Consider the following 24,160-nt stretch of genomic DNA (forward strand, 5'->3'; position numbering starts at 1 on the left):
CCGCCCACCAGTGGGCTGCAAGGTCACTGCCAGCAACATGGGAGAAAAATTTGACCTTTGTCCCAAAATTGTCAGTAGGCTACCTATACTGAGGCAGGAGCACGACGTGGTACCAAACATGCACGTAATGTCAGAGGTCAAGTGGGAAATAATCAAGATGAAATCAGCTTAAAATCAAAAATGAAACGGATAAAGGACTGATGAAATGAAATGGGAGCGTGGAAAAGGTCAGGGAAAAAAAAATGAGACTGATGCCAGCGCCAGTGCCACGCAAAATCCTGTTGGCTGCATTGATAACATGAACAGTCTGCTGGCGCCAAATGATGATGAGGAGGAGGACAGAGTCTGGACAGATGAGGTGCAGGCTGATTCCAGTGGAGAGCAGAGGCAAGAAGAGGAGGCTGCTGCCGAGGACCAGCGACACCACAACCTCCCAGCAGGTGATACTGCTAGCTCATGTGCTAACGTGATATCTATTGTCTCATCTATATGTTATAAATAGCCTGATATTGATTTATACAACTCATAAGTCTGCATGTTGGGGAAAAATGAGGCCGGTCAAGATGAAAATTTCCAGGGTGGAATTTTGTTCCCAGTCCGAGCCGGACAGTGACGGTTTATTAACAGTGTTACTTTGTGAGTTAATTGCCCTTTGGTTCTAGATAACTATTGCAGAAATGAAATTCTGTTAGAACAGAGGGACACTGATTTTCCCTGTCCTCTTTTCTAAATGCCTACCTTGTCTTCCCTCCATTCACTTTTCATCTACTGTATGTGCTCTTTGTTTAATGTCTATGGCACATATCACTGTAGCACTCTGCATGGATGGCTCGATGGATACATTTCTGGATTCCTCTCTCCTCCGCACACTATCTCACACTTTCTGCCTCTCACTTCCATGCCTCCTCTCCCTCTCACTTGCGTCAACACTTCTGCCTGCTGATGAATATATGAATGAGATTAAAACAGAAAGACACACACACACACACGGACACAATCTCTCGCTTCTTCTCCGGCGCACACACACGAGGGCATAAACATTTTATCATTTCCATTTCAGCGATGTGAATGTCCACCAACTCTTTCAACTTCACTGTTCGTTCTTTAAGAATAGATTTCAGTGGAGGGCATGAATATTGCATTTCAGAAACTTGAAATTGCACAAGTAAAAGTAGAGTGAAAGCCACCAAATAATGAGACAGCCCTCCAGTCAGGAGACACCCTGTGTGACTTTGATCCTCTGCCTTTAAATCAACCCACAACATCCCCAACAAGTAAATAATGCAGCTAACAAGCAGTTTTTACCTCAAGCAAGAATCCATCCTTCCCTGTTTACAATGGAGAAGGAGTCTTGCTGCATATAGAATGCACACACGCACACGCACACGCACACGCACACGCACACACACGCACGCACACACACAGAGCAAAGTGTAGCTGTATCATACACCATGTTTCTCAAACCCAGAAGGTATAATTGGTCCTTAACTCCAGGACACAGAGGGATAGATGAAGGATTAGAGATAAAGCTGGAGGGATAGATAGAAGGAACAGATGAAAGCTCCAGGAAAAGCTCTAGGAAACCAATCTATGTGAAATAAAGAAGAAAACAGAGAGAGAGATGGAAGCTGTGAGGAAGGGATGGGCGTGAAGTGCAGCTTTCAACCTTAAAGTTTCCCCCTTCCTCCTTTTCTATCTCTTTTCTATCTCTTTTCTTTTCCTCTCACTATTTCTCTCACTTCACTGTATGTCGCTCTGTTGCTATGGCGACTGTTCCTGCCAGCGCTGAGGATGAGAGGATACTGAAAAGACGAATAGAAGACAGCAGAGGAGCAAACAGGGCGATGAAGATGGTGAGAGACGACGGAGATTAAAACATGCACAATAATGTTTCCCATTATGTTGAGCAATTTTTGCTTTCTAGCCGAGAGTTAGGTGAGAGAATTGAGACAGCTCTTACAGTTGTCTGATGAATATAAGTCTACAGCTAGCATCAGGCTAGCTTAGCTTAACACAAAACCTGGAGACAGGGAGAAATAGTTCTAACATTATATCATGTTTGTTCAATCCATGCAAAAACCCAAGTGCAAAACCGTCAAGCTGTGGTCTTATGGGAGGATATGTGCGGGACTATTTCTTGGTCAGGAGCAGTGACTTCCTGAAGTGACGTCAAAACATGTATTCCTCATTATAAGGAGGAGGAGGAGCTTCAAGCGTGTTTTTCAGCCGTTCATTCCCACATACATCTGACGGAGTAGATACACTTCAGTCAATACAGCTATCCATACAGGTCTTGTGAAGTTCTACTTGGCATATATGCACAGAAACTGAAGCATATTTTAATGCCTCAAGTCTATTTTATTCTTTTTAACTCATAAAAACAATATTTGCGTGTTGGGCTGATTGCTGCAAAACGTAGGTGGTCTATCCTCAGTGCTGTGCCTGAATGCATCCTGTGTAGACGGAGGACTGACAATGCTCTGCTAACATATGCTTTCACTACGCAGGCTGAGTAGACATGGTGTTAAAGGTGCTACTGTTAAATTTCATTAAGGAGGTCATCTATGACCGATAAGACATATATAAAATAAATACAAAGTCGTCCTGCCTTAAGTACTTTGATTTATGTGAAAGGGCCTGACTCCCAGCACAGCTGTAGGGTAACAAAACAGGTTTAGATCAGATTCAGCAGAGCTGCACATCTCATTACAGGCCTCTGAAATTGGCTGTTATTGACAGTGTAGTGGACAGAATTAAAATACAGTAACTGTGCTGACGCTGCTCTTTACATCTGCACGTCACTTTCTCTCCCCCATACTGACACAACTGTTTAGGTGGACTCCACCGACGGCCTCTAATGGTCGCGCAAGGTCAGCAGCAAAAGCTTTATAGAGGTGGGACTCCCATCTCCTGGAATTATGCGCAGCAATGAATACTGTGTTCAAGAACAGCCTGCAATATTATGGTGTCACTTTCAGCTGAGCAAGTCTATAAGGAAACAAACTGGTATAAGGGCTTTCAAATGCAAACAAAAATCTGGACACCAGGACAGTCAGTCAACACGCTGTTTGTTTGAATAGTTTGAATTATCTTATTTCATGGCTTGTTGCACACCGAGGACTCCCTGGAAAGCAGTACTGAAACTGAGTCGACAATCCAGGTTAAAGTGAAGTTCAAACATGTCTGCCCAATTTAGGCTATTTCCATACTCAAATTTGGTTGCAAAACTCTGCCTCATCACTGGTAAAAACCCTTAAAACCCTTAAAAATTAATTTAAGTGTTCTTCCACTACTTGTAAAGGTGAACCTTCCAAATCACACAAGTTGCCTGTAATCTGGGCAAACAGGGAATTCCCTGAATGATCCAAGATTAACCAACCCCGGCCCCCGCTACTTTCACACCGTCTCTTAGTGGAGGTCTCTGCACCTCTTTCCGTGTCTCTGCATGAGCTCTGCTTTTTGGTCCAAGGAGGAGCATGTTTCAGGATTTTCCCCCTGACCCTGCAAATGTCTTTTCATCCCACAGTCATTCAACAACATTACATTACTGTGATTTTGCTAACAGTATACTTTTAATTAATCACATAATCACATTATCTTAGTCATAGTATGATAACATTAGCTATGCCTGAACCACGAGCTCTCCTTAATCAAACTGCAGCTATAATGTGTGAGACACATTCAACACGGCCATGCATTACTGTACGCAGTGTTTCATGTCATTACAACATGCAAAATAACAGTGTGGTCTGTCTCAGAGATCTGATTGAGAAACAAATCTGATTCGCCTGCAGTCTGAGCAGAGCCTTAGATTCACACTTTGCAGCAACTTTGGTTGTTGTGTTGTGAGTTCAATCCTGTATGGTTACATTGACATTTCTGCAGTTTGGAGGTTAGTCTGAAGTCATCTTCTTGAAACAATGCCTTGGAAATTGCTAAATGATTTTACACAGAACTGTACCATAAGCTGCCATAATGGACTGTTTACACAGCTCAGTAATGTTCACACATTTCAGTTTCTGAAAAATGTTTTTGCGAAGACATTTGTAATTATATCAAACCAAGTCATGACTTTGTAATTTCTGACAAAGCAGTGAATGGTGCTCAAGCAGCTCAGGGAGAAATCACTAATTAGCCATTAGCTATTAATTAAACCATTCATTAATCCAACCATCTATCAGCAACCAATAATTTACTGCAGTTCTGTACAGCTCTTCAAGGGAGGTTCTCCCTTTAAGACATATTTACTGTTTTTTACTTGCTCCATCTGAAGCACACTGTCAACCCTGAATCTTGCTATCAGATCAAGTTATTTGCTGTCCCTGCAGCAGATTGAGAGTGATTTCCAGAATTGTATACTACAGCTTGATTGACAACAGACATTGCATTCAGCAACACTCCTTTTCTGTCCTGGAAAAAACTCTAAATTGCTTTCTTAAGTGGGATTAAGATAGGATTTTCTCATTCAGTTGTTCCTGTAATGTGGCCCCAAGAGTGAATCACACAGGAGTTGCTCACAAAAGCCATTAACTCTGTTCAGTTCAGCTCAGCCTGAAGATTCAGTCCCATGGGATTCATTTGCAATTGCTTCAATTACCATGGACTTGCCCAAATGTTCTCTGTTACTCCACGGTCCTCTTCTACAGAGAAGAAACTGCAGTCATGAAGGAGTCATTACAGCAAATGCCACTCACAAAGGAGCTATTTAAAGAAGCACTCTGCCCAAAAATACATATCAAAAATATTGCAAACATAATCTTGCACTCACCATATACCGTTTCTCAAATCTAGAACAAGAAAGACTTATTTTACTTTTTAAAAATAGGTGCATTTGACTCCTGCCCCTTCGAGTACACTCTATCCTTTGTCCTGTGTTAATTACAGTTCATTCACCCCACTGAGTCTGTGGAGGACACCATGAGAACCACAAGTTCCATCTTCCAAATAACCATACAGTTGCATGAGCACCTCTCAAACAACAAAAACTGAACATTATAACTACCACAAAGTTGGGATTTACTTCAGGACTGTTGCATTAGACTGCATTAGTTTTATACCTAATAAACTGGCAGTTATATTAATGATATCAACATGTATGGAAATCCTGCTGCCTCCTACAAATAGACAGTAGCAAACATATGCCAGATGTATTCAAACGTACAGACTCAGAAGCTGGGAGAGCAAAAGGCTGCTCTTTATTGTGAATGGGACCATGGCTTTAATTTAAAAGGTGCTCAGTGGCACAACAAGGGAATGCTGAGAATAGCTCAACTTTATGTAAATGTTCACGACAACGAGGCTAGAGCCAATCACGCTTGTTGCAGTGCCCGCAGAAACGGAAGCATGGAGTCATTTACTACTCACTCATCGTTCAGTAGGCAGATAAAGGGACAAGTCAGTCCAACCCGGACGTCATTGTGAAAAAAGATCACACACACTTGTTTCGTACAGCGGCTCTGTCACACAACAACTGTCCAGTCGGAGTATGTAAATGAAGAGCTCAAGGCAACATACCCACAGAGTTACTGATTCATCAGACGCCACAGTGTCCAAAATGTTGAACTATTCCATTAATGTCTTATTTCACATCCCATCGCACAGGTGATACAGTGATGGATTCATCTTAAGTATAAACCAGAGGAATATAAATTATGGAGAGTAAAAAAGGAGAATGATATGATGCAAAGAACAGCAGGACTGCTAAAGCAGTGACGGCTGAATAAAACATTTGTGTTGACTTCACTGGCTGGACTTTTCACTTTAGACCACAGGTCCAGTCTAACGTCACTCCTGAAAATGCACTTTTTCCTGGAAGCTCAAGTGCCCATTTCATCTTTCATCTTTGGATCTTCAAAAAAGAACATGAGTGCAAAATCAACTCCGCTGTATCCTGCCATAGCCGACAATAAAACTGCGCTCAGTATAACCATACAGGAGCTACAGGGCCAAATCAGACATGACTGAAAAGCTGCTGAAAGGGGAGATCTTCCCCCTAAAAAAGCCAGCCAGTCTTTCGGAGCGACTTTGCTTGATGGTTCCTAACAGCTGAATGTGGCTTGATATCTCCAAACTGCTTCGAGCAGATCGATGCTGTTTTGCGGATGGGTCTGAGATGCCACCTAGTGATTTTGATAGGACCACCTCGGTCAAACTACACCCTCCTTTTCCTGACTCAGCGAACAGGGATGAGTAGGACTGGTTTCCATGGCAACAGTAGACAGAGAGAGAGAGAGAGAGAGAGAGAGAGAGAGAGAGAGAGAGAGAGAGAGAGAGGACGGGGTGAAAAACAAAATGAGGGTGGCCCACACAAACCTCCACTCAAAAATACCCCACCCCACCCCTCCACACAGATACATACCTTAGATCGCATTTTAATGGTTAACCTCTTGGGAAAAAAAACTCATGAAAGTACACCATACTGATGAAAGAATGTATAGAGTCACAGCACAGAGGAGGGATCTGCAGTTCACCACCACAAAAGTCTTTGACAAAGATCCTTGCCTTCTGTCTAGCTATTAAAGCAGACTGCTGTGAAGGATGTGGAAGAAGCACAATGGGAAATAATCTTTCATTAGTCAGAGATCCAACTGTTGACACTCATCTCTGTCTATGAATGGTGTGGGCAATCATCTTTACTCCCACAGCATACATTTGGAACTTAATGAGAAAGTCTATCCACAAGAGTGACATAACCTGGCTATGGTGTCTGGTTGAGTGCCAACATGTTCATCAAAGAAAGATCCTGTTATCGTCTTCATCGTCGCAGTGACTGCTGTCATTTCACAGAACTTCTGCTGAAAAGGTGCCTAAATCATGAGCAATATGTTCAGTTTATAGTAATATAAGCCCACCATTTGATAGCTATTTGGGACAATTAAAATGATGAGTGATGAATGTTTCCTGCTTTGAAGTAATTGATTAATCTTCTGAGTTTTCACCCAAAATGTGGCATGCCTTTAAAACAGCTGGCCATAGCATTTTTGTTTCTTAACCATGGCACTTACTCAACAACCAAGGTCCACTCTGACCCTAAAACAACGCTACTGTGCATACAAAAATCGACAAAAAAATTTTAAGAAACAAGTTTTTCTCTTTTGGGGGTAACTGATACCTTCCTCTGGAGCGAGATGCATGGACAACTGGCCTGATTGCCATGCCATTTTGAATCCTAAATACTTTATTGTCACCTCTAGCACCTCCAAAATTTACACTTGTGCACAGGAATGCCTCAATCTAAAAGGAGTTTTATGAGGAGCCCTGATGCTCCAAGAGGATCAGCTTTTTCACTCTTTAACTCTCCTCTCATGTCACCTGGTTAGATTTCTATCAAATTAGCACTGGCTATCATTGTCAAACCCCTTTTTCTTGAACCGCTGTCAAGGCAAAAATTTGTGGCGCACACAATAGACAAGAAAATTACACAAAAAATATTCTGCAGATTGAAATGTACTCATCACATTCATGCGGTCCAGAGGATGAACCCCACACACCCAAAGTGGCCAAAATCTCCACACATGATATCTCACAATTATATCAGTTAGACCATGAAATTTGCTTATGCATATTCATGCTTCTAATTATGAGCCATTCTTATTTTAATGGCACATTACACACGATTTGATCTTGTTAATATCATTAGCTTTGAATCTGCAAATGTTCCAAACAACCAATGAACACACGCTGTTTCAGCATCCGCTCCTTGTTTTCACAGCTTGTCTGAATTTAACTGTTACCAGCACCCTGAAAGTTTCTACGGTACCTCAGTGGCTCATGTGATAAAACAAAACTGATTTGCCAGCTGCTACTTGCTGCCACAGCTGCAGTTTCACAGTCACCTGAGCACCTGTGTGCTTGTGATGCCTATTATCACACAGTGTGACGTGGGTAACATCATCAACAGCAATGGTAGCAGCTTGGTGATTGTACAAAACCCAGCTGAATCGTTCAAATTACAGTGGAACATGACTTGGATTATTCTTGAAGCTTTAAGTACTTTGAGTGTTTCTGTTGGTAGCTGGAAACCTTGTTGTGCAATGTCTGTGTTCGTGTTTTTGTCTGTGTATGTAAAGGGCCTCTATTCTGCCACCAGCAGTTGGTTTCATTTGAACACTGAAGCAGCAACCACTGACTTCACAGCAGTTTTACTTAATGTACGAACTAGTTCACTCAACCCTTATGTTGACAGTTGTGGTCCTAAGTTATTGTGGTGAGAATCAAGCAAGTCAATTTGAGCCCCCACTATAAGTCAAGCAAGTCAAGTCGTTGCTCAGGTCAAGCAAGACACAAGTCAAGTCACGTGATTCTGACGATCTCCCATATTTATGGTTCTACTGCTGATACCTTAGAAGGCTTACTTACATTTTATGGCAATCAATAACAAGGTCCCACAATGAACAACAATAGGAATCATGGCAAATGACTACTCATCACAGTCCACTTTGAAATAATGGAGAGTGGGGCTCTGAAATCAAATTCTGTATGGTTTTGAATAGGACAGTTATCATGATGCATTATAAGTACAGGATAGATCTCGAGTGTTTTGGGTTTTGCAAAAACACAACAACATTGGCAGTGTGTGTGGTAGAGCGGGCACACAATTCAAATTAATGGTCTATTCAAGAGTCCCTTAGCTTACAGTGAATGCATTGTGGCTGTTTGGGGCAAATACATGGATTCATCATTTGTGTTTGACGTGCTTCAAGTTTGGTCTGAACACACCATGACATTACAGTTATGTACGTGCAGTTGTGTGAGTTAGTAACGTGTGGCATGGTTTAATGATCATATAGCACTAAATGAGTCCCCCGATTGTCTTTTACATTAACGATATGTCTTCTCAATAAAATGCCCAATTGATTCAATGCCAAGTGTAGCATAAGCTAAACTTAACATTAGCTAGCTAATGTTTGACCAGCCAATAGGCTAGCTAAAATGACACAGTCATGTAGCCTGCTTTGGGGGTTTTGTAGTGACAGATAGATGGAAGTTGGATGTTGTGGTGGTTGTATCACAGACTTTTGAGCTACATACCGCTGTTTAATAGTAGTAGTAAGTCAAGTCAAGTCTCAGGTCCTCAAATTTGCAATTTGACTCTGAGTCAAACCATGTGACTCTAGTCCCTCATCTGTCAAGTCGCTCAACCCTGTGTCCTCTGACGGCTCCTCCAGTGGGGATCATGATCTCTTGCTGCATTCACTTGCACTCAGTTATCATATTTTCACTCTCATAAACTTTGGACCAGCTGCAACCTTTCAGACCCTGGATATATTTTTTAATCAGTTTGTCCCAAACTGTGGTGGCAGCGAGAGTGGCAAGGTATTTTTTAGGGTTCATGTGGGTTTATGCCACTTGGGTAGATCCACCCCTGAATAATGTTTTCAGTTTCGCAGATGCTTTCAATGAAAACCTCAAAAGCCAACAACACTTCAACCTTTACTGGAAAGGTGTAGCTCTCTGCATAGCTGTGCAGCTTCTTACATAAAGCCTCAGTATGCTTCAAATGAAGTGCTTGTTGCACCATATGAAACTCCCCACACACATCTGTCCAACATCTGAATTGGAAACAACATGTATGACAGTTTTTGTAACTTTCCAAAACTAACAATCCAACAATTGCACCCACTCTTCTCACATTGCTTTCACTCAATTTTCGTGTATACAACCTAGTACAAGACTTTGGAAATACTTTCAAGGAGAGAGTCTGAATGTGTGTGCCATTATCCCCATTTTTATGACTGTGCTGAGACAACAAAGACGGGCAAAAGACAGAATTCTTGGATAAAGACTGGGGAGGCAGTGGGATGCAGCTAGGAGGAGGCGATGACAGCAGGCTTTTTTACCTCGCTTTTCACTGCTGATTTGCAGACATGGGCGGACGTCTCCTCACATTTCCTCCTCTTTTCTTTCTAACTCTAATATCAATGTCCCATTTTCCATGCAATCTTAAATTGTTTAACCTCTTTAGCCCATCCATCCCATTTCCTACCTCCCACACTTCATCCACCTCATCCTTGAGCTGCTCTTTTCATTACCCCTCCGCCAGCTCCATAGTCAGGGTGATCATTAGCAAAGCTGCTGACACTGACAAACACAATTCTGAGAGCTCGAGGTACAAGCTCTCTCCTCTCCTTTCCCCCTTGTTTCGTACCTGTATTGTGGGCCAATGGGGATTCAGATGCTGGCGTATGAGGTGTTGGTCCAGCTGTCAGTCACCCTGAAGATCAGTGGTGGGTGGAGCTTATATCCCCGGGTGACGGCCTGTCGTTGGTCAGGTTCATCTCTGCCTCCTTGTAACCCCACCCACTGGGCCCCTGCAAGGCCTTATGGGTACCACGCTCCGCTGAACATGTTTATTTCCATTTGTCGTTCAGTTGAGCAGTCAGCAGCAGTCTTCTTTTTAATCGTCTTGTGATGTCTTCATATGGTTTCCTGTGCAAACAGACAACAAAGACAAAATCCCATTTCTGTGAATTAACCAACTAATTAACATGCACAGGACACCTGAAGTCGTTCATGGCAAATTTTCACTTATCACCAAATAACAGCCATATACATGTAGACAGCCATGTAGACAATATCAACTTTGCAGTTACATAATTTGAGCTTTTCTTTATTGCCTGCCTCCATTTTTAGTAGCTGTGTTGCCCTTACTTTAGCATACCACCATGGTGCTTGGAGGCAGGATTTCGATGATGTAAAAAGGACCTGATACATATTGTAAGATATGCACTGACAGAGGCATTTATAGCAAGAACATAAAATGTAAACGACTGCAGCAAACAAAAACTACAGAGAAACAAGAGGAACTGTCAAAATATAAGACAAAACAAACTGAATATATTGCAAATTAGCAATATCCAAACTATAATAAAAGCTTTGTGCTTTGTGTTGACTACAACCCCCTTTCCTTTGTCACTTAAAAATAAACAAAATACTTGTCTTCCATCTCCATTAACACAAATAATTCAGATGAAAACATGCATAAAATATTAGTGTTACAATGCTGGGTTGATGTTTTGTCACATCTGTGTTATAACAAAGTGAGTGTTTTGGCACTGACAGTAGACAATAGCGTTCTCCAGTAAAGAGTGAAATGAAGGGTTATACTGATGATTTTCTGCCCCTGTATTGTGTGATTTCTTTTATAAGCCTTCTGTCAGCACACTCCTTAGAATATGATCCAGTCTTCTTTTATTTGTAGTCCTAACACTGATCACTGCTAGTAAAATGCTCATTTTTTTCTCCACTGAACATTAATCTAACTAAATGCAACCATTGCTGCAGCAATCAGTTTAGCAATTTTTCATCTGAAAATACATTATTTAACAAAGACATTAAACCAAAAAACTGCTCAATTTAAGGTTTTAAAATACATTTACAATCAGAGTATCAGACCTAAAATCCTACTGACAGTTCTTCCTGGCTGGATCCATTATTGCAGTTGCATAGTCTGCAGGTTATGTGCACACACTATTGTAATTTACACTATAAGTTTAACATGTCTTAATAGATCCACTTCCAGCTATCATGTTGTTTAACTGAACATATTTAAATTGTTCATGAGTTCATAAGGTCTGCTTCGTTTTTCCTCTGCAGACGGAAGCACCCATTCACACACCCTCAATTAGCGATAACTATGTAACAGTGTTTTGTGAAGAGCACTCCACAGAAGCCATGCAATGTCCCTCTTGATGTGTTTAAATGGATTTAAATCAAGAATATTTTTGTACAATTGGGACAACAATGCAAACTACACACCACTTGTTTGTCTTCTGACAAACGCAGAGACTAATGTTAGGAGCTCCATGACTGCTTGTACCCTCAGCACAAACTTAGACATCATTCTTCCTTGTTTACAGTCAGTTCATTAACACCAAACTGAGTCTCCACAGACCTCCATTGAAAATGGAAGATTTGCTCAGCACTGTAAAATCAGTTGTCATCGGTGGCGAGCTGAACAGTAAGTCAAACCAACAATGAGATAAAAGCAGCAGCCTGCCTGCGTGTGTGTCGGTTTGTCTGTCCAGGCAATCCAAATGACATCCAATAATGTGGGGATGCTTATCACCATGGCGATGCAGCATGAGTCATTGTGAGGTTTGTTATGGAGACAAAGGCCTGTTTCGAATGTAGGATTATGATTAAGACAGAGAGAGTTAGCCTGGATACCAGCTCGCATACACATACAAATACTGCATACAAATATACTGCATTATATAGAGCCGGTTTATTCTCTCAGCATCTCATTTCCACTGTGCAATTCCACACTTGTCAATCATTCTTCCTTTTTCAAAATAAAAGCAGCTTTGCAGCCTGTATACTCTTGCTCATTCTAGGTTAGTATCTCTGTCACCAGCCACATCCTTTTGCTCTCACTTTTTGTTATTGTATTGTTATTGTTGTTCCAGCAGTCCTCTCTACTATCCTAGTTGGCAGTATTGGGGTGTAGTGAACAACGTGTCATTAAACTAGTAATTTAACGACATTTTGCAGTAGCTTGCTGGAAGTTCAACTACATTTATATCTGCATGGTGATTCAAGTTGCTACATTACTTTTCTTTTATCTTTAATGTGTAGCTAACTGCTTAAACTACAAACAGTTTTAGGCCACAAAAGGAAAGCAAAGGGTTTTTTATTTTAATTTTACCATTGAGTACTCTTTGAGCAGCCCAGCCCCCTTTTTCTGTCATCCTGACCGCTGTGAAGACATGCCCAGGCAGTCTTTTCATCTGGCAGTCACTATCATGGATCAGGCTGCTGAATCTCAGCCTGAGGAAGAATCACCACGGCCATACTTCAGCAAAAACATGACACAGAGTAGCTTCACTAACCAAATGTTTTTACTTATTAGCTATGTAAGCAAAGAGTAAACACACTTCACTGAAAAAATGTCAAACACAAATCTAAGAACAACATATAAACATGAGTGTACACCTTTAGATAAATTAGCCACCTTGTATTGTAACATAAAAGCAAGTGATAAAATTCAGTACATTCATGTACATTGTCAATTTTTTTTTTTTTTTTTTTTTTTTTAACAAAGTAGTTTGAACTATTTTTTCAAGATTAGCTGTAGCTCTAGGGAAGCTTTGCTGCTGTTGCTTCCAGTATGAACTACCTGGTAGCTTTGCAGAGGTTTAAAAGTAGCTTCTCCAGCACTGATAGTTTGTGAGGGATTCAGCTTCCAACTGGAACTTTTAAATTCATGCCGTTGAATTTTGTGATTATAAGCACTATTTTACAGTCTTAGGATTCTGTCACATCATCTCTTCATCATTCATTTAAACTGTGTGTATTTTAACCCAGGTTAATTCTGTTCTGTCAGTGGGTCTGGCAGGAGCAAGTGAGAGGGATTTGGCTCTTCCAGGGTCTGCCACAGATGATAAATTAAAATTCCTGTCCGATCCATAATGGCACAGGGTTTCCCCTCAACTATTGGTTAGTGGTGGGAAGTGAATCTACAGTCTGCTCGAATAGTCTATAAACCACCTGATGAGCTGAATCGTACACATCTTGATGCATCACTTCCTGTTAACAACGTAGTTACTATTTGACGGTTTTAAAATAAATCACTTCACTGTGTGAGGTAGAACTGCTCCCTGTGTTCCCTGAAGGTTAATAAGCTTATTTTATTTCCTAAAAATGTCCTAATTTCTTCTCGTTAGTGGAGGCGCTCCTTGTTTCAGGTGAGGCAGCGTGCCTCCATTAGAAAAACCCTGAGATGTTTTTAAAGGTTGAGTGAAAAATTACAATGTGCGTTTCATCCTTGACAGAGGCGGAGTAGTGAGGGGGAACAGTGGAATTAAGCACCCAGGACCCCAACACAGGGAGGGCCTCTGAATTTTTACATTATCAGCTGTAATGTATACTACCATGACTGCTGAATAAATTGTTTGACAGACTATTCCCTGTATCTAAAACAATGTTGTGACATTTCCAACACTAACATGAGGTCATGGGATTCTTTGTAGATTCTAATTATTATACAATATCATGCAATTTTAAGAGGTTTGTAATGTATAGTGTAAAAGTTAGAACTTTTGAAATATGACCAGTTTACTAAAGTGTTTTGATCAGTTTTACTGTTGTCTTTACCAACGTTACCGATGCAAATAAACCTTCAGCAGCATCAGAAAACTGCAGGAACTTAAGCTTTAACATTTCTACCTACATTTAGACCAGTCAGTCAGTTTCAGAGCTGTTTCGAAACCTGTGTTTTAAGTTTTACATGCTGTGTGTACCTTTTTATTTGTACATTTGGATCGTGCCTTAAACCTCCGAAAGTTCTAAAATTGCTCAACTTTTTTGTTGCAACAGACTGGGCTAACATTTTCAGAAACTAATTGTCTTTAATCCTGCCAATAAAACTTGATTCCAGTGAAGTCTAATGTCTGGTACAATAATGCAGTAACCTTTCTCAATGTATGGCCAGAGGTAGGTGGCTTTGCTCAGGGTAAGATGATGAGTTAAAAAACTGTGATGGAAATTACATTTTATGAAGTTCTTAAAGCTCATAATGAAAGCTTCACACAGGAATTACAGTATGCTGAGAAAAGAGGGCTGAAATATTTAGAGATTTCACATCACGCAGACATTCTTAAATCTTATAAACACTTAATTACTGATTACCCTAATAACCACTGCAGGTTATTATTTGTGAGGCATTAGTTATCTGTAGGCATGACAATGGATGTATTAAAAGGGTGAACGGCCCCCTGAGGCTGCATATGCACAGGACCCAGATTTTTGTGCTATGTCACTTGTCCTTAAAAGCAAAATTAAACAGCCTTAGGGTGAAGCCTTTCGTGGTTTAAGCTTCACCGACTCACATGGTAAAAAGTAATTCTGACATCCTCAACAAACTATGCAGTTTTCTCCACAACCGATGAACAAATACATGGTAACAGCTCCACTCTTGGCTCAAGACATTTTGCTTTGAATGAGCTGGGATACAGCAGTGAGGTGTCACAGTCTCATTGCATCTGAGACTTTGCACCAAATAAATGGAGGAACAGACAAGTGAAAGGAAGGAAACTTGTTCTGTGGTCCTCATTGCAGTTACAAAAGCCCTCACAGACAAAGCCTTTCTAAATACTCTGAATGCTGACACCCTTGCCCACCCACAGTCTGTTGGCCGCGTCACCTGGTTCATGTCTTTACAAAAAAAAAAAACAAAGCCAGTGCTTTCTATTGGATGAAAAGCTGCAGTTTCTCAAGGATGTGATCAGTGGTGAAAACAGGCTGCTTTTAAAGTAACCAGAGTGTTCAGGGTCTATGAAAGTCAGGCATAAAGTACTCTCATGTCTAATTTCTACTTAATATACTGTACTTTATGAATGCAAGAGCCTGAGAGAAACAACAAAAATGAGTGTTTACCGTCTGTCTCAGCTCTCCTTTGAACTCATTCGCATCAATTCACTTGTCCTTCCTTTCCTTTTACTCCCTCTTTCTCTCTCCCTTCATCCCGTCCATCCTGGCAAACACAGTAGGAGCGAAGGGTGAATTAATAAAGGAGTGAAAGTGGAGCACAACTCCCTGAGGTCCGCCTTTTCTGGGACGCTGACACAGAGAAACACACACACACACACACACACACACAACGAAAACACAAGCTACATAAAGACCCTGACAGACGTACACACACAAATGTATAGCCTACATGTGCATAAAGTCACATGCATGCTTCTCATGCATTACTGGGGTGATGAGATTGGAAGAGGAGGAGGCAATCCATACATCCTCTCATCTGTATGCCTTAGGGTGGGAGGGACAGGAGGGAGAGGGGTGGGGGCCAAAGAGTGGAGGAGATGACGGAAGGAGGAGGAGGAGGTGGCAGAGGAGATGGTAGGGCAAGAGCCACATGAGGAGGGATGCATGGAGAGTGTTGTGTAAGTCAGTGAAACTCATAATGGGCCCATATTTCCTGTGATTCGTCCTCTATACTCCTATCGTCTGCTTTATCCTCCCCTCTCATTTCCTTTCATCTTCCCCTTCCTTTCCTTTATTTCACAATGGCCCTGTACTCCCTCGTTTCCTCCTCTCTTCTTCTCTCCTTTTCTCTTCTCTGATCTCCTCTCCTCTCTCCTTTTCTCTCCTCTATTTCACTGCACTGGACACTTTACTGTGGACAGTTAGGAACTCTACCACAGTCACCTTAAAGCTTTAACAGTATCATCACACAGCTGGATCTGTTAGACACATCAAGGGGTCAGTTATCCACAATCCAAACATCACACATGAGTGAGAGTCGGCAATAATGGTGGGTTTAGCCAGACTGGACAGAATCTACATTCCCCAAAGTCTAAGTTCCAGATTAATTCATAGTACATTAAGTCTAGTTGGCTTCACTGATCACCACTTTGTCGGCATATACTTGGTCATTTCACCAGATGAAAGGGTTAAAGCTATGATAGGCAATTTATTTTAGGCATCATTAGCCAAAAATTCCATAATAACCTTTCAGCATATTGTAATTGAAGTGGTCTGAGAGAAAACTAGACTTCTACACCATCTCTTGGCTCTATATTCAGGCTTCAGAAAATGTACCCCCTGATGGGAGACTCCAATCAGGGGGCCGATCCAGGACAATCACAGATCATTTCAGAGAGGGTATTCCTATTGGCTGTTCTACAAAAGCAGATGCGTGTGCATGTCCCTTCAGATGGTGAAAGCCTAGTCTTGCATAGTCAGACCTACGGATCTCCACACTTTGTTTTAGCACTGTGCCAGCACTGAAGAAAGTGACTTTGAAAGTCTGATTTGGTTTTGGAAAATCCTGCAGACAATCCTGCAGCTTGTAGTCCTGCATAGTCACACCTGTCTCCACGGTGCTGAAATGCAACTTGTGATAAATTTTTGATACCTCCTTTGACTACAACAGCGTATAATACAAATGTGAGAAGATGAGTCCTGCAAAAGGGACGGGAGTCTTGGAGAGCAGACCCTATGAGGCATTAGGTTTTGCAGGGCAATCAGCTCTTTCTGCTCCCATTCAAACATGTCGGTTTGACAGGAGAGGCTTGGTGGACTGATACGAGGCAATAGAGAGAGAAGCAGGTTTTGCATTGTGTATGTTCAATTGTTGCCTGCTGCAGCTTTTAGCCCCTCTGGCTTTTTAACTGCTGCAAGACAATACTTTCTTCCAGAGGTTTGAGCACTTTTGGCTGCAGTGGAAAATCAAAAAAGCTGCTTTCAGCTCCTTGAAGCTGTGGTGGGAGGTTTGTAAGACACAAATTTGTGTTTCTTTTGCAAGCAGTACACTTCCCATTCCACTGCTATGATCAAGACAGCAGTTCAGAAACTTGAAGCCAACATTAGCAATATTGGAGATGCTTTACAGAGGCTCAGATCCCACAACGTGTTATCTGCGGTAGAACAAGATGTTGAAGTTGAATTACTCCCTGCCACAGAGAATGAAGGGAGTTCTTGTCAGGTCTCATTTCCTCCAGCTAAAGGATATGGATGCTGTGAGCTCTTTCTTTTTCAGTCTGGAGACAAAAGTGGCACCAAGAAAGCAGATGATCTCCCTTGAGCTTCCATGTAGGAGAGTTGCCACCAGTCCAGGCAAGATGAGGAGCCATGTGATCGACTCTACACTGACCTCTTTGGGACAGAACAATGCAGCATAGAGTGCTGTGAGGAGCTCCTGGCAGGGCTTCCTCAGCTCGGTCTGGAAGAGCAAGCTTCACTGGACTGTGAGCTGACTGAGGAGTTGAGAGTTGCTGTGAATCAGATGGGGCAAGGATAAAGCTGACCCCACCCCTGGGTGCATCACTCTTATTTGTTTTCTGGACTTTTGGTATTGGTGATGGTGTTCCAGCTTGAGTTGGATTATTGTATAGTGGTGCTCAATGTACGGTGAAGATGGAGGCGGGGATGAGTCCTCCAATCCCTGTACAGCGAGGGATAAGACAGGGTCGGCTCAGTGGTCTCTCAGTGCTTGGGTCCTCCAATGTTGATTGTCCTCCTCCTGTTTGTGCTTATGCAGATGATATTAATATTTTTGTCCAGGGGGATGATCAATGTTTGTCTACCCTCTCATTGTATGAAAAGGCCACATCTGCAAAGAGTGGACAGTGGAAGGATCAGGCAGCGCTCAGTTTGCCAGAAGGACTTGAGTGGAGAAACGAGGGACTCACAGTATTTTAGGGCTTTCAAACAGAGAACTGGGGGGAGTTTAGTAGAAAGTGTGTGCTCCATTGTGTAAATGGAAATGTTTGCTACTCTAGTTGTCATATCAGGGAAGAGTTCTGGTTGCCAGTAACTCAGTTGTCTTGATGAACAGACTCATTGCTCTAACAATACCAAGAGACCTGATAGAGGACATTCAGAGAAACTCTTTGGCAGGGATGAAGGAGTCGAGATGAAGTCTTTTGGTCCCCAAAAAGCAGCTGGTGGTCCATGTACAAGCTGCCGGTTGAAAAAGAGGACAATGTACCTCTAATGGAGTGCTGTACAAGGGGCAGTAGCTACAAACATGTACACAGCACACCTTGATCCAGAGCTGCAGGAGGAGTGCATTTTCTGTTCTCAGACTGATATACCTTGGTACATTTATTTGTTCAGTTTCTTTGGCTGTCAGCACTGTTCAAGCTTTTAAAAAGGTAGTTTCAGGGTCTCAGAGAAGATTTTTCCTTTGATTGGTTTATTTTTGGTCCACATACTGCGCTAAGAAGAAACTTGTGCACATTAGTGAGCTTGTTTATCTCATTCTGCGAAGTTTGCCATCTGGCTGACATGTAGGAGCTGGGTTCAGACTGTCGACAGTATGAGGCTGGTGCTGGTTCTTAAGGGACTGTTGAAGGCACAACTGAGGGTGAAATATGCTTATTATCAGAGGACAGACAGCATATTGTATAAGCCTTCATCACATGGGCTGTTGGGGGGTTTATGCTGGGGGGGTTAAATAAAGGGAGTTTATAAACTAAAACCTTGTCTTCTTGTCCCCTCTCAATGAGTAGTTTGAACATATATGAGGTGGTATGCAGTGGTGGTGGGATGTTGACATTGTTGGACAAAACCTAATGTCAGCAAAAATCTGACAGTCTGAACTGAATTTACAGATTAAAGAAAACAATTGATATAAATTTGGTGCACTAACTGCTGCACCACATCTACACATTAAATACATCATAAAAGATTTGTATTGACCGCTTACTTTACAGTCAGGACGCAAGGGATTATTTATTAATGGCTGACACTTATAAAACCTGTTAATAATTAAGCCTCCTTTAGCAAGGGAAAAACAGCGTCCCTCAGGAGTTCCGTTGTAATCCAAAGCGTTGTAGTGGGCACAGTCAGACACTGGGGATCAAGCCAGCAACTCTTCAGCTACTCACTAGATCTTCTAACAGATCTGCCGAACAGCTTTTCCTCCCTTTACTCCATCCATCTTTCCTTTCTCTCTGTCCATCACTTTGTTTTCATCACTTCAATCCCTACAATCTGCTGACAGAGAAAGGGGGAAGACAGGAGCGGGTGAATGAGAGCAAATGAATCAGTGAGTGAAGCTTACTGAGTTAATGTATGATTGAATGAATGATTAAATGTTGATGACAGCATTACAAAAGCTATAAATTAATTAACTGCTCCTGTGTTTCTGAACTGTGTGTCACCAGTGACAGGTGAATTTCTTTTTTTAGTGAACTGCAGTGAAATGATGATACGTGTTGACACATGCTAATGGTGGCAGAAGAAAGTCAAAGAAGGTAAAACAACAGACACTCGAATTAGAGAGCTGTCCTCCTCAGTTTACCTCTTGGTTTGATTTGTTTCAGTCTGACAATAATTTCACTTTACATGAAACCATATCAATGACTAATTAAAGGGATAATCTACCTTCAGGATCTTTTGTCACATTTCTTAAGTCCATGACTCAAGTAATTTGACATTGGAAGGAAGTTAGTTTTAGGTTATGTTTTAGATTGAGCTTGTAAACTGTTAAGTGTGGGTATAATATAGAATATTGTTATCCAGGGTTAAGGTTAGAGATGGCTGCCACTATTTTACTACACGCAGTATAGTGCAAGAAGTACAGTCATACAGTGCAGGTTCTGTATGAATATTACAGGTTAGTCACAAGCAAAACTTGTTTCTGCCCTCCAGTGGTGGAAGAAGTACTCAGATCTTTTACTTTAAAGTAGCAATACCACAGTGTAAAGATATGATACAGGTTAAAGTGCGTTCAAAATTGTATGCAAGTTAAAGTAGATAAGTACCACTGTCTAAATATACTTAAAGTACCAAAAGTAAAAGTATTCATTGTGCAGAATGGCTGATTTCTGATATTCCACCACTGTAGTCTATATATTAATGCATGACTTGTAAGTATATCACTAATATTGCAGTTGCTAAACATGAAGCTAATTTCATGTACTTTATTGCTGCTGCGGAGCTTTATCCATAATGACACATCATAATTTAGTAGGTGATTTAGATTTTGTATTAATAATCTGAATCTGAAATAACTGAAGTTATCACAAAAAAAAGAAAAAAAAGACAGTGGAGGAAAAAGAGCAATTGTGTTAATGTACTTAGTTACATTCCTAAACTGGTGCCATCTGTAATGTTGAATATTTCAGTGTAACAATATGAAAACTCACAAAGTAACACAAAGGAACAAACTCTTTTTCCAGTGAGTTGATTTGTAAAGTTAAAAGTATCTACTCATGAATATTAGAGATTAAATACTGATAAAACATCAAGGTTTGTCTTTGAGCATTTCATCCCAGAAAAGGATGTAATGTACTGTATGTCTTGACTCCACACAGTGGCAGAAACTGGAACAAGAAACTTTGCGGCCTTCACAGTGGGAGGATGAAAGCTGACCAAGCCACAAGGAACAAAGTCTCAACAGAGCCGATAAAGATTTACGACGAATTTAGAAATAAACTCAGAGAGCACAATTTTGAATCTCTGCATCTGTTTTTTTAAACAGCCTGATTTCCATATCTTCATCTGTTCGGGATAACCTCTTTCTCTCATGTTCTCCGTCCTGCAAACACATAAATTAAAGCAGCATTTAACTCGATGCAGAAAAAAAGAAAAAATGGGCCAAAAAGCAGAGAGAGATGGCATAAATAGATGAAATCAGCGAGGAGAAAGAACGCAAAAGAGAGAAATAGAGCAAGAAGGAAAACATGCAGAAAAAAGTGAAAGAAAGCGTCAGAGCTAGAAGCAGCGAGAGGGAGAAAGAAAGAGAGCCTCTTGCAGAAGCCCAGGGGGTATCCTGCTATCCCAGAATGCTTTGCTCTAACCTACTTTGGTATTTCTGTTTCTGTCTTTGTCTCTGTAGCGCTCTGAGTGGGCTAGCTACCCCATACACACCATATCTGAGTTTTGTGCATGTGTGTGCTCCTGGATTTCTATCCTTCCGAGGACCAATTTGATAAGAATATACTGTATAAAGATATGCGTGTACCTGTATATCTGGGTTGGTGACCCTGTGTCTGATCACTGATCTTACTATTCCAAGGTAAAAAGAGGCCTTTTGTTTCACATATATACTCACATAGTATATGCAGCGACATACACACACTCACTTCTCAAAGATGATGGGAGTGATGAAGCCGTCTCATGCTCTCATGGTATAAAATCCCGAAAACAACAATGCACTTCTATGAGTGAGTGTAGCTTGTGTGTGAGCGCGCGTGTGTGTGCATTTGCTTGTCTGTAAATGTGTCATAATTATGAGCTGCGTGTGTGTCCTTGAATCAATGCAACTGTAAAGTGTGTGTCTGCGTGTGAGAATATCTATGGGTGAATGAGTGTGCGTATAAGTAAGTGTGTATGTGCATGTGTGTGCGTGTTTGAGAGCTGCGCAGGCTGAGTGGGCAGCCTGACGACCAGCTCAGCAACACTCTGTTGCCATGGAAACTAATGAGCAGCTCATGGAAGAGGAGCGTGATGAAGGGAGGAGAGGAAGTTCTGTCTATCTATCTACATTTCATAACCTGCTGTATTTGTTTATCAAATTGTTTCATTACATCTGTTTCATGGATGAATCAGGTGCATCGTCTACAAACAGATGCACTTAAATTATCAAAGGTCACTGTAGCTCAGCGTTTAAATAATTTAGTCGGCAGTATTAACCGCATTATACCAGCAATTACATCAGGAAATATGTGGAAATACTTATGTAATGCTCACGGTTCAATATTCAAGGTTGCTTTTTAATTGTCTCCTCATTTTTCTTGGACTAAAGCAATTATTGCCCACAGAGACAGACAAGTAACAAAGACACAAACTCAATAAATTAAAACCACACTTGCAAATCTGAAATTACCATGCAGCTCACAACAGCATTTCCATTGTACATGAATGCAAAACCAAAAGAAAAACATCTGTCTATTAAACAACATGGCATTGTATTTGACTTTTATTGAAATTTAAATAAGGGATTGCTGAGTTCTGTCTTGCTGAGATTTTGCCATAACTGTGTCAGCTTTGTTAGATGAAAAGTCAAAAACATAACATAGTATTAAAAAGTTTCTCTCTCTCTGCACTCTCCATCACAACTTCAGACACATGCACACAATTGTTTGGTAACTTGTGATGACATTGTATTGATTTCCATTAATTCCCAACAAATTTAACCCTGTGCTTAATCTTATCCTCTGACCCTGATGTTCACGCTGCGGCTTAACCCGGTTTAATACTAAACATTCTGAAAGTTCTAAAATAAATCAGTGGCCTCGTGGGAACCCGACTTGTGTCCCAACATGAGAGGCAAGAGCCCACAGTGTGATTACAAGGCACACACATGCATTTTATCAGTGTGACATTCAACACTGGAACCAGGGCTCCACCTGCTGCATGCACAGGAGCACACATACATATACATGCATACACACACACACACACGGACACACGGGCACAAGCATGCACATACTCACACACTCTATTTAAAGCCTTTAATCTGTCATAATGATAATTCCTTTTATGTTTCTCCACAATGAGATCCTAATGACTCATTAACATACAAATTCACAACAGTGTTAAATCTGAATAAACTTCTCCAAGCTGCCATCCACATGAGTCATGACTGTCCATACAAATCACTCACTGTTCCCTTCAGCTGCATGTTCAGAGGCTGTTTTATTAAACTGCATTAATTTGTCATTACAGCAGTGATTAACATCTAACTCCTACCTCACACACTCCATACATCCACATAGTGTAAGTTTAAACACAATTAGCAAGGAACTACCTGCCCACCCACACCTGTCGTGTTGTTTGTGCTGAGCTTAACTGCATGAACTTTCTGACCAGGGAGAGCCCACACCCTCTCACAATGCTTTTTGTATTTGTCTGTTGAAACACCAACAACATATCTTTGCAAATCATTGCAGTATGTTGCCTTTAGTAGTTGTTTTGTGTTTTCTAAGGTTTTATATGGAACTTTTACAGTTTATAAAGCTGAATCTATCAGGGATGTGTCACTGCATTCAGTAATTAAAGTCCTAAATGGCAATGACGATGAAAAAGTAAAATATGGCAAAGAAAAATAAAGAAATGAAACCTTGTGTTTCTCACCAAATGTGTTCTGTGTATCCTTTGGGTCTAACCTACTTAATAAAACCTTAATAAAGCCCATTTTTAGATAATTTCAAACCCTCATTGTGCATGTGCATCCCCACTCACGGGATAGCATAGACATCAGATAAAAACAGGGACCTGCTCATAGTAACATTGCTGGTCAAAAAAAAAGGTAAAAGGTATCCTGTGACGATTTTAACTACTACAGTCACTATGGAGTGTTTTAATGACTGGGTCTGTGTTAGATTTGCAAGGGTGTGAGCATGTAATCCTGTTAGTTTCAGCTATTCCACAGATGGCAGAAATGTGCCAGCAAATACAAAAATGTGCTGACAAAGTCAGTGACAAGGAAGAAGACTGCTGGATAGCAAACATGAACGTTAACAACACAAATTTAAAATATTATTTTAAAAAAATCAGCTGTACAAATGTTTTATGGGAAAAGAAATACATTCAATATTTTATGCATATGTAAGCATAAACTTTGGTCACAAGAAAACTCCATGGATCACCTTTAACTACGTAATGTCTATGTATTAGGGTGTCCAGGATTGACCAATATTGCCAAATTCCACATTCAAGCCTCATTCATCATCAATGCAGCATCCTGCTCACCGTGGGGCCA

General features: G+C 41.0%; 1 protein-coding gene across 2 annotated transcripts in view; it reads right to left on the bottom strand.

The window, feature by feature from the left end:
* Window positions 1-24,160, bottom strand: part of lrrc7 (leucine rich repeat containing 7) — a 114,873-nt gene that overhangs the window by 74,468 nt on the left and 16,245 nt on the right. For both annotated transcript variants that reach the window (XM_076723743.1, XM_076723726.1), the window contains exon 2: window positions 10,148-10,428. The gene's annotated coding sequence lies outside the window, so the exon portion shown is untranslated. The remainder of the gene's footprint in view (window positions 1-10,147; window positions 10,429-24,160) is intronic.

Source organism: Chaetodon auriga, chromosome 3 (assembly GCF_051107435.1).
Source record: "Chaetodon auriga isolate fChaAug3 chromosome 3, fChaAug3.hap1, whole genome shotgun sequence".
In the NCBI taxonomy this organism is placed as follows: domain Eukaryota; kingdom Metazoa; phylum Chordata; class Actinopteri; order Chaetodontiformes; family Chaetodontidae; genus Chaetodon; species Chaetodon auriga.